Source organism: Mastigoproctus giganteus, chromosome 4, assembly GCF_048544385.1.
Source record: "Mastigoproctus giganteus isolate SK-2022 chromosome 4, ASM4854438v1, whole genome shotgun sequence".
NCBI lineage: Eukaryota > Metazoa > Arthropoda > Arachnida > Uropygi > Thelyphonidae > Mastigoproctus > Mastigoproctus giganteus.
Genome location: NC_143578.1, coordinates 34,704,132 through 34,720,131, shown reverse-complemented (window position 1 = coordinate 34,720,131; position 16,000 = coordinate 34,704,132). Strand labels below are relative to the sequence as shown.

Genomic DNA, 16,000 nt, shown 5'->3' with positions numbered 1-16,000 from the left:
TAGTTACAAACCGTTAATTTGCCAATGGATAGGCATTCGCTATTAATAATTTTAATTTGAGGCAATTTTATTTGAGGAAAGTTAAAACTATGACGGCAGTTGAAGGAGACAAGCACCAACTGATCAGGAATTTTGCACATCATTCCTTCGGCCTTTAGATTAATAAGACAGCATTCACGCTGTCACGATTCACTTCCAAAAAACTCTGAAAGAAGTTCAAAACATATGGTTGAAATTACCCACCAAGGTCTCGCCTCCACTGCAAAGAATAAAACTGACAGCTATTTGTAGAATCTGCAGATATCAACAGTTGTCGAGTGCTGATAGAATCTTGGATTAAAAGCAATCATTATGCTGCACAAAAAAGAAATATTTCTTTTTACAAAGATATTAAAAACCAAACTCCGACCGACTGCCACCTTCAGCAGTTTCCATAAATTTGCAAATACAGATTACAAAAGTTGCTGCAATTCAAAAACTCACCGACCTTGCAGTCGCTCAAATCTGTCTTGTAGCACAACCAGGATCCAGACAACAACGAGATGAAGATTGCGAAGAAACGGAAACTGTTACATCTGCAGAAGCTTCCACAAAGTACTGTAAAATTCAAAAACTATTTTCAGAAATTAAAAAAAAAAAAAAAAAAAAAACAACAAAAAAAAAACAATAAGGATAGCTCCGAATAAATAATAATACTTTTTTTTTATTATAATGAAATTTCACTATATGGTAATAATGAGCGCATTCAGCGAGTAATTCCATGATGTGGCCCAAAATCCCAGCTGCAGAAATCTGACACTCCTAAATAACTGAAATTAGGAACCAAGAATCTCGCTAACGCTGTCATCAGCTACCGAGGAAGTGGAAAAACAGCTACTTCACGCCACACATCACGTCACGAACTCCCACGTCAACGGGGGATCGCTCACTAGGTGTAACCTCCCACTCCAAAGAGGTCAGGTCCACATAAACGTTCTACATACTCTACCAAGCGGCATTTAACCACAACAGATTAATTACAGGAACGGCAGCCTCCAAAGATTAATGTAGAGGTCACAGCAAAAGGGGAAAAAAAAAAAAAGAGGTGGGGGAGGAGGGTCGATTTGTTGTAATCTGCCGGCTTGCGGTTAATAGAGCGGTCCTTCACAAACCATTAGCAAGTACGAAAGTAACATTAAAAAAAAAATGACGCCATGTTTTCTTTTTTTGTGTGTGTTTAGTGCAACTCAATCCTCATGTGGTTTCCATTAACAATGCATAACCGCACACTGCTAGAAGAAAAGCTACTTAAATAATCCCACTTACGAATTTCCAGAGAACGTATGAATTTTATGCACGAACGCAAACAAATAAGAAATGAAAACTGAGGGAAGAGAACTGGGAGTATTTTGTGTGTTCCATTATTCTCCCTTCCATTCCCTGAGAGTTAAGCTATTCAGCAAAAAAAGAAAAAAGATTCTCAGCGTTGGTAAGGAAAGAAAGGAAAATGTGTAATATATATATATATTCTCTTTACAGCAAAGTTTAAGCGGCAATATGTCTGGAACAGAGGAGCAAAACAGAGTAAAAAAAAAAAAAAGGAAATACAACCTTTCATCCGGTGACCTACTTCTCTCCAAATATATTCTTCCACAAAACTTAGGGTAAACGATCTTCTGAGACTTAAATATTCTTTATTTTTATTACTTTGGTCAAGTTTCGAAAATAAGGAAATAAAATAAAAAGGCGCACAAGCACTCTAAGGTGGGGGAATAGGGACATTCGCCAACTCTTCACTTCACGGACTTCGAGTTATCGCCAGAGTTCGCACAATTTATAGACAAAGAGAAAAAAAAACACTAAAGTAAAACTATTTCGTAGTGTTCGCAGCCCAATGCAGTAAGAAATTTACTCAAAACCGCTGATTACTTGAACAACTGTACTGCATACATGAATATTTGTTATACACACAGATTTTTAATATTAATGGAATTACCTCTGCTGATTTGGTGATAAATGGGATTATCTACCATCATTAATTAAATCATTTGGATATACATGATCTCTCACACTCCAAATAGGAAGTTTTTGAATGACTCGTGGCCTTGAAACGCTATAACATAGTTTTAATAAAAGGCCGGGATGAAAATTCAACAATATACAATCTAAAGAAACTCCTTTGTCAACAAGTTTCTTCCGTCTTATCGAATCCTAGAATCCCACAGAGTTCGGTTCTTGGCTCCTTAATGTTTCTAATAATTCATTAATGATACGGATGTAGGTATTTCAAGTTTAATGTTTAAGTCTGCTGATGAAACAATGACGGTCAATGACATTAATTAGAGTAGGCAACTTCAACAGGATTTAAATTATTTGGATGGGCCGAAAAATGGAAACATCGTGGTCCTGTTAATAATATGTAAGAAGTTTGCCAGGAGAAATAAAGAGGCCATTATACTTTTTCAATTACTAATGACCTTGCACAGATTGTTCATTTACCTACAAGAATACCGGACAATCCTAATCATACAGCCAATACGCTTGATCTTTTTCTCACAAACAACCCTTCTAAGTACACGGTCGAAGTGAGAGGTCCTTTAGGCACTTCAGATCACAACTTGTTGATTGTCTCTTCTCCAATGGAGCCTTTATCTCATGGCTATTCCCAACCTAGTGTTGTTTGGCATTACAAGAATGCAAAATGGGATGACCTGCGATATTTCTTTTCTTCTTTTCCTTGGTCGGATTACTGTTTCAAAACTTCTGATGTCAACGTTTGCTCAGATCTTGTCAGTGAAATTATTCTTGCAGAAATGGAATCCTTTATCCCACACTCCACTTTAAAATCTCGTCCTTTATCTAAACCTTGGTTTTCCCATAAATGTGCTAAGGCTCTTCAAGAGAAGAATGTTGCATATCGTAATTGGCTTGTTTCTAATTCTCTAGTTTCATTTTCTGCCTACACCAAAGCTCGCAACAATTGTAAAGCAGTATTAATCAGCCCAAACTAGAGTTTGAACAAGCTAAGAGTAGAAAACTTGCTTCTTGCCCTAATGGTAGCCGAGCATTCTGGTCTCTTGCCAAAGCTATTGGCCGCAACTTTTGCCCATCTCTGCTCTCACCTCTGTCCAAACCAGATGGTTCTGTTGTCGCTTCAGCCAAGGATAAAACTGACCTGCTAGCATCCCATTTTTCTTCCAACTCGTGTATTAATGATCATGGTAAAACACCTCCACCATTCCCAACACACTCCATTCAATGCCTCCTGTGGTCTTCCGTCAAAAGGATGTCAGAACGATTTTGACGAATCTTGATGCAAAGAAAGCTCCAGGTCCGATTGGCATTTCTCCAGTTGTTCTCAAAACATGTGCTCCTATTCTTTGCCGCCTTTTTTCACTTTCTTATTCCAAAGGTGCTTTTCCTTCTGCTTGGAAATGTGCTCATATCTAGCCAGTTCCTAAAAAGGGTGACAAATCCCTCCCATCCAATTATCGTCCCATTGCAATTACTTCTACTCTATCTAAAGTAATGGAGAAATCAATTAACCGCCAACTCTTAAACTATCTAGAAACCTTGCGTCTAGAAACGATCGCCAGTATGGATTCCGTCAGTGTCGATCCACTGATGATATTCTGGCTTATGTTACCCATTTATGGACTAATTCAATGGAAAGGTTCGGTGAAACACAAGTAGTTGCTCTTGACATTTCAAAGGCTTTCGATCGTATTTGGCATAAAGGTCTTCTAAACAAGCTTCCATCTTATGGTTTTCCAACTGTTTTTAGTAATTGGTTATCCAGTTTTCTCTCTGATCGCTCACTGAGGGTGATGATAGATGGCTCTCTATCTTCTAACTTCTCCACTAATGCCGGTGTCCCCCAAGGTTCAGTTCTTTCCCCCACTCTTTTCTTCTTGTATATTAATGACCTTCTTCCATTGACTGGAAATCTTATCCATAGTTTTGCCGATGATAGCACATTGCATTCTACTTTCCATTTTGAGAATCCTTGCCCTGCTCAATCAGCTTCAAGTTCTCGAAAATCTGCTGCCAATTCCTTAAATGCCGATCTTCAGGTAATTCTCCAGTGGGGCAAAGACAACTTAGTTGATTTCAACCCTTCTAAAACTCAGTCTTGTCTTATTTCTCACAAAAAGGATTCTTCTGCTCCTATGCTTATCTTTGGTGACACTCTGATTTCTAGGCAAAATGATATCTCTTTTGGGGATTACCCTGACTTCTAATCTCTCTAATCTATATTGCTTCCTCCGCATCTAAAAAACTTCGTTTTCTCTTTCGCTGTCGGCGTTACTTTTCTTCCAAACAGCTACTCACTCTGTATAAATCGGAAATCCGCCCTGCCATGGAATATTGTTCCCACATCTGGGGTGGTGCCCCCAAAACCTCTCTCAGGCTTCTTGATTCCAATCAGAAGAGGACAGTTAGTTTAATTAATGATTCATCTCTAACAGAGCCTCTTCACTCACTGTCTCATAGACGTTCTGTTTCTGCTACATGCCTCTTCTACAGATACTTCCATGGGCACTGTCTTCCGAATTGGCTTCTATAATTCCCGCTCTCTCTTTCAAAACAGTCCGAACACGTGCCGCCACCAGCCAACATCCATTTACTTTCCAATTTCAAACTCACAGAACCAACTTTTCATCTTCCTCGTTTATTTATTCAACTGCCATTTTCTGGAACAACCTTCCTTCATACGTATTTCCTGAAAATTACGGTCTACAGAAGTTCACGTCCAATGTCAACAAATATCTTCGTTCGTCTTCTCAACCTCCAACCCAAGCACGGTACTAAGTACATAGGTTTTAATACCTCTCGTGTTTGGGGTTTACATAAAAAAAATTTTTTTTTTTTAAATACCATTACATAAAGCAATAGTCAGACCCTATCTTGAATATAGGATAGGAGCTTGGAGACACCATTTTAAGAAAGCTGCGAACCTGGTAGAGAAGATAAAAAGAAAAAAAAAAGGGGGAGATGGGTTAAGGGCAGAAAGGGTGATTCTTATCAAGAGAGACTTGAGTTTTGTTTGGAAACGAGGTGTTTTAAGGTTTAGGTAAACCTTAGGTGTGTTTGTTCGTTTTTTTTTATATTCTGTCATGTAACACGCCTAAATTTAAATTGAGAGGGGATAAAGTGGAGATGTACAAAACTTCGTTTAGTTAAGAGTGAGTGCTGGGAGAAGAAGAAAAAAAAACTCCTACCTTCTCTTGTGTAATTTGAAGGTTTACCTAAATTTAAAGAGCGATATGATAAATACTGGAAAATAAATAGGTAAATGAAGTGAGGAAAGGTGATATTGGTTACTTTCATTTTTTTTTTTTTTAAGAAATTTAATTCAATTCATTTAATTATTACGATCCCCCACTACGGTTGTGCTCCATAAGCTAGCTTCTTTGCATCGTTTTGCTAATACATTATTAATGGTAGACAGGTTTGCTAATACATTATTAATAGTAGACAGATTGCAGCAACTTTTCTTGTTTATGATTACTATAAAGCCAAAAAATAAAATTTAAAAGAAAAGTACTGTACTTGCTGGAAAAGGAAGTGGCATAAACAAAATTCAAGTGCATGTCCATTCAAAAAGAGTTACATCGAAAACAAAGCAATAAAAAGGGGAGAAAAGGTGGGGAACATCGGTTATGAATAGTTTTTTCACTCCCAAAAATAGAAAAACTTTCTAATCAGTCTTCAAACAATGCGGCTGCTCGCGATCATTTATGGATGATTTACTTAAAAAAAAAATCATTTGCATGTAAATGATTACATGCATCCAAATATTTTTTAAAATCATTCTTGATGTGATTCGGAACATCACTGTCATATACTCACAATATCTATAACAAAAAAAATATATGATGACTTTAACTACTAAATCATTAATAAATACATTTTGAGAAATAACTTTTATCTAAGACTTCACCAATAAATAATATTTAAGAATGATTCTACACAAAGCAGTCTCGGCTAGCCGACACGTTAAGGAAAACATGATTAGTTCGAATATCTGCAGCCAAGCTGTGGTAGACTTCCGCCATTTTTCAACATGCACTACAGTGAAGCAACTCTCTTTTTTTTTCTTTTTTTTTTTTTGTCCTCACCTCCATAATTACGCCACAAGCGACCTGTCAGCCATGTTATCACATGCGGCATGCTACTTGATCCAGTTTCCTTTCCGGTTCTGCTATAGCGGCAGATGATGTTCTCAAGGTCCTCGCAGCCTAAACTTCAAGGTAAATAAAACTAGCTGACTTGAAGCATAGGAGAGGAATGGAACAGAAAAAAATGCATATTTTCTGTTCCATTCCTTTCCTATTGAGGGGTTTGTTGCTACAAAAAAATAAAAATCATTAACTAACACCATAAATGCAGAGAACTGTAAACAGTTTTAAAACATTAAGCCATGAAATTCAGTAAAGAAAGGTGGTGGGGATAGCAACGTTGTTTTACTTTCCGGGGACATTACAGTTCCTCCGGTGACAGTGCGAGAACTTGGACTTACACTGTTTAAAAACGACTACGTTTATCCAGGAGTCGACCTAAAGTTACTAATATCGTTTTCAAACAGTTAACATCAACCAAGAGGGTGAATCTGCTATTCATTTAAAACATGAAAATAATTCATTAACAATTTAGAAACTGTTGATGACAGAATAGGGAGGTTTAAAAAGTTCTGAGACTGCACGGAAGCAGAACTATTCTGAGCGTTATAAACAGTTTCCTTTTCAAAATAGCGGCTCTTATTTAAACAGTCTATTCACTTCTCAAACTCGTGCAGCAGCCACATGTCCTTTCGTATGCCCTTCAAAATAGCGGCCATGATCGGTTTTTTTTTTTTTTTTTTACCTCTGCATCGATACCAAATTGGCCTTTTAGTTAATGTTTCAGGTCGGGAAAGCCCACAAACCGACAGGGGAAGGGATCCGCGCTATAGAGTGATGTACCTGCAGAAGGCATTCTGCCGTTATCCTGCAGGAAGAATGATGACTTAACGTCTCTGGAATTATTTTTTCCAGAATTGTATCCCTCAAGTGCTACCACAGAGCTTCCAAATAATTAATCAGCAGTCATTGTCTCAATCTGTCTTCCTCCTCCAAACGTTCAAATCGACTATACCTGTGCTTGCTCTCAGCCACTATGAGATTCACCCTTGACCCTACTTGCCGTCCTTAAAATGCCTCCCACCAACTGAACACAGATGCCCTGCTTCAGTCTCTGGTGACAATGAGAGAACTTGAGCGTATACTCTTTAGAAACGATTGCGTTTATCCAGGACTACGATTATACAAAGTCACACACCTTGTTAAAGCGCAAGGAATAGTGTTTGTATCTGCCATAGGGAACATACTTTACCTTTAAACTACTGAAACAACTCGATTTAATGCATTACCTCAATTTTACTCAGTATCCATCCACTACTGCTGCCCCATGACATGCATGCATGCTCCAACTACAATTTTTTTAATAAAAATATATTAACATTCTTATTAAATATAATTAATATTCTGAGTAATGATCCAGACACACTGTTATTAAATCTTATGTTTATACACTCGCATATGTACTATAGTTTTTTTTTTTTTTTCTTTTAACATTTCGGTTATCTAATTACCCTCTTGGTCCTGTTTATGTCGGTGAATCGCGGCTGTCAATTTTTCTATAAACAAGTATCAAATGGGCATAACTATTCAGCTAATACACTACATTACATTTAAATCGATTGGCAGAAATGTAAGGAATGACAAAATTCCCAATGCAATCAAAATAATAAATTCTATTACTCTTCTGATATTAAACTCATGATGTTTTCCTTTGCCAGTTAAATAAATAAATAGTTGTTGACCGCATCTATGGCGCTAACGGTTAAATTTATTCATAGCAAATCCTCGTGGGTACGGGTAACTGATTTTGTTAAGAATTCGGCAAGTGAACACAAAGAAACTAATTTAAAGTTTGTTTACCTGGAGAGGAAGAGGAGGTGATTTAAAGATTAAAACTACCGTTGGCTGACGAGATATAAATTTTCCATCACCAAGAATTGCGTGGGAGTATTCGTGCATCGAACTCGCAGGCAGAGCGATGCCCCTTGTTGCATACGCATTAACTCAAAATTAAATTTGCACTGCAAGAGGATGGAAAGTCATTGGTCTCATTCCTTTCTGTCAGTTGAATTAGAATGAAGAAAAACATCGTGAAATTGCAAACGAGAAAGAAATATGTCTAGTTGCAAGAAAGAGAGAGGCAGGAAATTGCGTGAATGCAAATATTTGGAAATTTTTAATCGAATATTTGATTTACAGCTTGACTTCCGAGACATTACACTTAAGATTGCAAACCTGCCATCATAAATGACTGCGGATGTTCTTTATGAAAAGATACAGTGGTTTTACCCACACTGCTTCGAGGATGGTGAAACTTGTGCGGGTTATTTACTACAACCGACACGTGCATGTTTCAGATATAGAAGTGGTGACAACCGGAGACGATACAGTACACATCAATATTACCTTCACATTTAATTTTGGTCACAGGTTTACCTACAAGCTAGACGAGTCACTCGTACAAGTCCCAAGCCGGTTCTCACGACCCCAAAATGACATCACATTAGATGCCACTGTTTACGACGGAGGAAGGGGGAGAAGTTTAAGGCGGGGGGGAGGTGGGTTAGGGAGTGAATAAGGCGGAATATTGTCACACGTGAAATGTGACGTAACCTGTTAGGAACTCGATTCTTTCCGGGATAACAGCAGGTTATACAAGTTCGCTTCGTATTACATATCGCGTCCTCTTGGCCGCATACATTTATAGATATACGCCAACAAGGATTTTTACGTAGGTGGAGACGATCAAAAGCGTTTCCACCCATTGTCCTACAGTCAGTCAAATATGATAATAGGTGGAAATGCATCATAAATAGGCGCCTCCGTAGCCAGGTGGGAAGGAGCAGCAGTGCGTAGCACACGCTTCTTGATTAGACCGGGGTTCGAGCCCGTCACCACCAAATACGGAGGATGCGGAAAGGTCATTCAGGGAATGACCACCGCATATCCCGGAGCAATATGGCCTTAGTTGCTAATGCTCCTAAAAACCAAATAACAACAACAGCATCATAAATAAACAGAACTGAACGAGGGTTTGGTAATGACTAAAAACCTTTTATAGGTTTAACAAACACTTATCAGTTTTAAGTGAAGACAATAGATCAACCACAACAGGTCCAATTTGTAATCCTGAAGTGAACAGTTTTTCAGACAAAAACACACCATCACTACTGCACGGATACTGGGCAGTCAGAGATAATTCTGTCCAATATCTGAGCATTTACGAAAAGGAAAAAACAAAAAGCGGTTTCCCATTTTAAAATTACAAAAATTGATGACCTGACCCCTTGCTTTTAAAAGGAAGTCAACATTACAGACACTGTTTCCGGAATTCTATTTCTATGCCGTACACTTTTTTGTTCCCCTTTAGGACGAGAAAACGCAACTTAGTAACAAAACAACTTCTTACATTCAATGTACCGACACGAAAAACCTGTACCGGAAAAATAATAACAATAAAAATTTACTACTACAGTTTATACTCATAACAGAAGTAACGAATGACCTAACTCCGTTTGCCTCTATAAGGCCACGAAGGAACCAGAGGAACTACTAGGTAATAACCTTTATATTAGCTTAAGCTTATTTAGACTGAAGGAAATAAAACCTCATCCAGCAAAGGTGAACCTTTCCTGGCTTGAGTGCCAAAAGTAAGCCGAAACAAAAATATAACAATATACTTTTTTTCATAGTATAAATCAATTATGTGTGACCAAGTACCGGTATATTTTCCTCTGCATGCCATTAGACGTCAGTATATTGCGTATTCTGACGGTGATTTGTCTTTTTGCGGATGACAAAAAAGCGTGTGTAAAAATCACGGGAAAAGCTATGCACCTCCGCCTAAGAGCAACCAAATCTAGTGTGCCTAAAGAGACCTCAATAACCTTTTCTCATCTCTACGGATTCAGATTTGGAAATTTCCAAATGTCGGCAGAGCTTTTAAACAGTGGCCACCTCGCAGTCTACACCTGGGCCCTGATGTTTTCTCCAAAGATGTAGCGAACAAAACAGAACTAATTAATGTGTCGCGAAATCAGCTTTCCTCCGCTGTTGATAATTTCATTATCCGAATCGGAACTGTTATTGATTCAGAGGATAACATTTTGAGCAATATTTGCAAGTCCTGTAAATTAAAGCCACACAATAAAACTTGGTTATGTCTTCTTGTAAATAGATTAATATATTTTGACGTAATTAATTTATAACCACCCAGTACATTAAACTACAAGGTTCATTTTCGAACACACCAGTCAATAAATGTGATGATTCAGTGTAGTACGTTTATTCACCCAAACAACTGTCATAATTAGGCTAATTATATTTACATAATTAATCTATTTTTTATATTTTTATTATTTTTGATTTATTTATCATTATTTTATACTTTTATTATTATCGATTATTATTTTTTTATTTTATTATGTATATATGTAAAATACATAAAAAGAAAAGGGGACAGAAAAAGAGTAGGCAAATGAAATTCAAAAGAGAAAAAAAAAAAAAAAAAAGCTCACCTCAGCAATGCAAGGAAAATAAAATGATAATAAAGAAATAATAAAGGAAGAGAAAAGAAAGAAGGATAAAAAGAGTATAAATAATCAGCAGATAGGGGAGGGACCGGGGGGAGAGAGAGTGGATTTAATATAATGCCATAAATCCTGGTCATGTAGCTTCTTGATAAGATAATACGTACCTTGGTTTATGATTATTTATTTTTATATATATTCTATCTTTTCTATGCTATTAGTTGTAATTCATTTAAACTCGTATTATTACAATGATTTTTACTTAACTCACTGTGCATTATATATATATATATATATATAAACATTATTATTTAAAAATTGTTTACTTAACTTACTATTCTCTAAAAGTGTATTTTATTTTACTAACTCCTCTCGGATACAGCTGCTTAGGGCTGGTTGGAGTGGAGTGTCCTATACGTTCTACGTATTCACCATATTTTCACAACCGTTCCACGCGTTAGCCATACTTTTGTTTTCCCAGTAAAACTTTCTTAGAAAGCCCTCTTAGGCCTTTGCCCACCTTACCCCACGGTTCTAGTGCACTGGTGTCTCACTGTGCTGAAACCGTAACTATTCATCCTCCTGAACCCAAAAATTCTAAATAATTCTTATATTACTACAACAGCCAAAGCAGTAATTTGTAAAGATTAAATGAGAAGAGATTGGGGATGAGCGTAGAATATAAACTACAAACGGTGATTGGAACTACGAAAAACAATAAGAAAGTACTTATTGCTATATAATTCATAATTCCAATGTCGCCTTCAGGGGTCAAACATTAAACTCAAAAGAAAGACAACAATAAGTGGGCCTCTGTTTCTGACATGACATATACGCTTAGAGGGAAAAAAAAAAAAAAAAAAATATATATATACATATATATATATATATTACTCATTGAAGTCTATCACTGCTTGTTTTATAGTACGTTGTTTTGAAACTGTAAATAAGAAAGATGTGCCGTAAGCGAACTGCAAACGTGTGCCACTATCAGCTAATTTCGTAGGGGGAAAAAAAAAGAAGAAAACTCTAGATTATGTTACAAATAGCCGTTCAGCATCATTTTCCTGCAACCCCCACATACAAAAAAATATAGCCAAATTAAGAGGCCGACCAGCCATTAGTCACCTACGACCATTTTCTAAATTCCTTGCACTACTCCTCTTGTTAAGTAACGTCACAGACAAGAGAATGAAGGTGTGCGATAATAGTACGCTGAATTTTTTCCCTTAATCCCACAAAAAAAAGTATAATACGACAATTATAATCCTGTTTCGTGTTTAGCAATTATGTCAACCTATTGGTTGCATCTGCGTAGGATGCGTCTGCGTTGACGCAATCGACGTGCCTCTATAAATCTCCGCACAGTCGAGTTGCACAGTGACGAAATAACTAGTTTCTACCCTCTCGTGAGAATTATCTTCCTTTTAAAAACGCTTACTTTACTTCCTATTCACATAAAATGGAACAGCGAATTGCAAACGTGTGCCACCAACATAATATATACAAGTAGAGGTTTTTCAATCCCATTGCCAACCTCCAAATCGCTGTCCTTTGTAAACACTTTTGAAAAGCGTTTTAAAGTTCACATAATAATCTGATCAAGGGTTGGAAAACATCTGCAAATAAAAATAAAGCTCATTACGAGAAAACATCACAATGAAATATGATCACGGAAGCCATATTGTGAAAGCGTAAACTCCAAAGTGTTTTATTTCTGTTGGGCGGTTAGCTACAACGGTGATCGTGTAAATTGGCTTACGATACGCGTTTGATTATCAAATTTCACGATCATCACCACCTCACAAAAAAGTATAGCATGATACCGCAAGTTGAACTGGAAATTCTGTTTTAGGAGGTGCACCAATGGAAGAATGAATAGGCAAAATGGCGGGTGCCGTGTTGCAAATGTTGGAGAAAGAAGGAACGTGAAGTATAACTCCATATTGTGGAGTTAAGCTTCATAACTAGGTTGTCACTATTGCAACAATACGGTACCTGCTCACCCACTGATGAGAAGCCAATAAGCTTCGAAACGGTGCCGTCTGGTTGGTGGTATCCGCCGAGAATAAGTAACATTAGTCTTCTCCACTGGTGAAGCGTTACTTATTCGAGATAGTGCCCTACCATGGCAACTTGTTGTGAAGGTATTCACATATGAGATATAATTAAAATGATTCATTTAAACTACATTGGTAGCAGAAATGAGGTGCGTGCATTACACATGCATAAACAAACTCTTTCATACTCTTAGGCATTTAGCCAAGAAATATCTTTAAGAAGGAACGTGTTTGGTCCATCAAACGGCAGAGAAAAATAAATCTTTAAACTACTTAAAACTAAACACTTTTATATCAGATGCTCTACTCGTCCTAAGAGGAAAAGAATGCTAAATGCCCCGCTTGAAATTCCAGAAAAATAAAAATGCAATACGCAAAAGATTTTTTTCAAGATGTACAATAATTTAAATTACTCTTAATAATAAATTAATACTTTGAGATATTTTAAAGATAAAATCTTAAAAACGGGAATTCCTCAGATTTCTTAAGATCAGTGAAACAAACATCTGACTAGTTAATTTTGTGAATTTCCTGTTATATTCGATTATCATATTGTCTTCTGTATTGTTGGTAATGAAGAAAGCAAGGCCATTTTTCCCTCGAAACGTCGACACACAAGGACCATCTTACAGTTTTTTTTTTTTTTTATACGATGTTTCTCTTGAAATAAATATAAATGTAGCCAGCAAAACATTTGTTTTACTAATTTGGCCCGTCAGACGGCATGGATTTTAATTAAATAACTAGCAACTATACTCTAATGCGTCTGTGCCGTGAATAAAAATTCCGTTTCAGACTTCAAAATTAGTATCAGTAGTGCAGCACAACGGTATGCAAATCACCACCCCCATACCTTCTTTCGCAATCGTATTACGACAGAGAAGATAAGGAAGCATCTCATTCATGTGCACGGTATCAAACACAAGACTGCAGATCTTGAAGGGGGGGGGGGGGATTTTTATCAGTATTCGTAAGAAATGTGCTGTTTTCTGCTATCTAACACTAGTAGAAGATAACATACACAAAAAAGGGAGCGAGACCTCGAAAATAATACAAAGAATGAGGAAAATACTCTGAGTACATAAGATGCGTAAACACGTCTTCTGAAAGGCCCTAATTATCGCTTTTCCCTAGACCAAAGATGGTTGTTTTTATAGTGCATCAATTTTCCGGTTGGAAACTATGATGGCGTTCTCTTTCGTAGCATGTACCTGGAAGAATTGGTTCTCTCTCTCTCTCTCTCTCTCTCCAGCGCCCTTAGCCAGTTAAAGTTAACAGACCATGAATATCTGGTCATGGCCGGAATGCATCGCTAGCTTCAGGACAGACAGGCGGTGTTCGCTGTAAGCTATTAGAAAACTTTACGGGGGAGGTCATGCGATACCATCAGGAATGAAATTCCACACCGTACAGGCGTATGTGATACTCCAACACAGCATATACCGATAATGGCAAACAGGTAACATGACCTCACCGCCTCCCACCAAATTACCGGATATTTCCTGAAAACAGTCAACAGCGGTGATAAAAGAACATCTTCCAATATCTGAGCAAAGAGATGTCACGGCGACACAATTAGTTAGCCTTCTAGAAAGAGTGGCCTATGAGTCGTGGAGAACTAAATTATCGAAGGATGGGCATATTTTACACCATGCAGCTCGTAACTGGAATATTATTGGATGCTGATGAATATGATGTACTAGTCAATTTTTATACTTGCGTTGAATGAATCGATGCCAGCTGCTTTACACTCAATGTCCCTTTAAGTTTAATACATTTATTACGTCATCTACTCGAGTGAGTAGTAAACTCCACCCCGATCATAAGAATCAATCTTCATTCTACGGATGGTTGCCAAAAACACAATTCCCGGTAAGAAATGACCATCGTCTAACTCCGTTTTCTACAATTCCTTTCCAAATGGTATCCTTAATACAAAACGGACCATTCGTTGACGTCCTCAAATGGGGTAATTTTCTTAACGACCAATTCGGCGGACATTGCATCCAGTCCGGAGTTTGTACGACGAGATAGCGATTCTATTTCAATTCCAGCAGACAATTTCCTTCAAGTGGCAACTACTAATATGAAATCGTCAGCCACACAGCAAAACGTTTCGGCAACTGTACTATTTTCTATCCAAAGTGCAGGTTAAGATCTCTAGCAGGAACGTGGTAAAGGCTTCCACATCCTACCCCTCCCCCACCCGGGGATTACGGAAACCTTCACTACATCCGTGCCCGACTACTCCAGAGCCCGACGGATAATAAGATGTGTCTAAGAGTTGAGAAAAGTCGTTAATCTTCAACTGTTCACACATTTAAAATGATTGTTACTTAATGGGTAAGAAAAATAGTTACAGTAACATGAAGTGCATGGATTACTGGCATTCTAGATGCAAATATTAAAATATATAACGGAAAAAAGCAAAGCAAAAAGTTTTAACTCTCAAAAATGTTTAAAATTATAGACTTGGTTCCATGTTATTTATGCAATTATAGTTTATTGACTCCCGGAAGCAGAAATTCGACAAAAGACAATTTTATTTCCTACCAAAAGGGAAGCTTAATATATATAAAAAATATTTTATCTTGTCGACGTTTCGGATTCAGCTTTGGGCATACGTTATCAAGATAAAGCTAATAGAAAGAGGTGCATAAAATAGATAAATTAAGAAAAGTACTTATGGTTAATTAAATTTTTTGACTATCCTTGTGTTTTTCTTAAGTTAGTTATTTTATGCTCTTCTTTCTCTTAGCTTTGTTTTGGTAATGGATTCTCAACGTTGGGTCCGAAACGTCGACAACATTGCAATATTATTTTGTATACCAAGCCTGTTTTTTTTTTTTTTTATGTACATAAATATAGGTTTAAATCCTTTTGTTTAATTTCTACTTCAGACTCAATAAACCATTAAAAATTGCATAAATAATGTACAATCATGTGTAAAAATTTTAAGTATTCACCCCATAATGCCTTTCACGCTGTTTTCAGATCTGTTTGTTAAACCGATCCAGTACCTCCAGACAATGAATTATATTTTGATTTTTTTTTGGAATTTTTTTATAACGGTGTTCAAATTCCAAATATTGGCACTTAAGCAGTCCAATAAAGAGCATGTAAGCTTCTGAAGCGATTGTATACCAATAAAATATAAACAAACAAGTTCAATTAGTTTCCACTCGCTATGCACCAGGGTGCACTGAAATCACTTGACTATATTTTTAATATATTTTCCACGTCTACGCGTCTGAAATTTAATCTTCAAAAGATATATTTTTTTTACATCATCGTAAGCTTTCAAAAGAGC

General features: G+C 37.0%; 1 protein-coding gene across 5 annotated transcripts in view; it reads right to left on the bottom strand.

Moving 5' to 3' along the window:
* LOC150086618 (uncharacterized) overlaps positions 1 to 16,000 on the bottom strand; it is a 344,793-nt gene that overhangs the window by 287,616 nt on the left and 41,177 nt on the right. For 3 of the 5 annotated variants that reach the window (XR_016546895.1, XM_090372632.1, XM_090372627.1), the window contains exon 2: positions 488 to 597. The exons of 1 other annotated variant lie outside the window; for it this stretch is intronic. The gene's annotated coding sequence lies outside the window, so the exon portion shown is untranslated. Of the gene's footprint in view, positions 1 to 483; positions 598 to 16,000 lie in introns of all 5 variants that reach the window. One more of the 5 variants, XM_090372628.1, reaches the window with a different exon arrangement.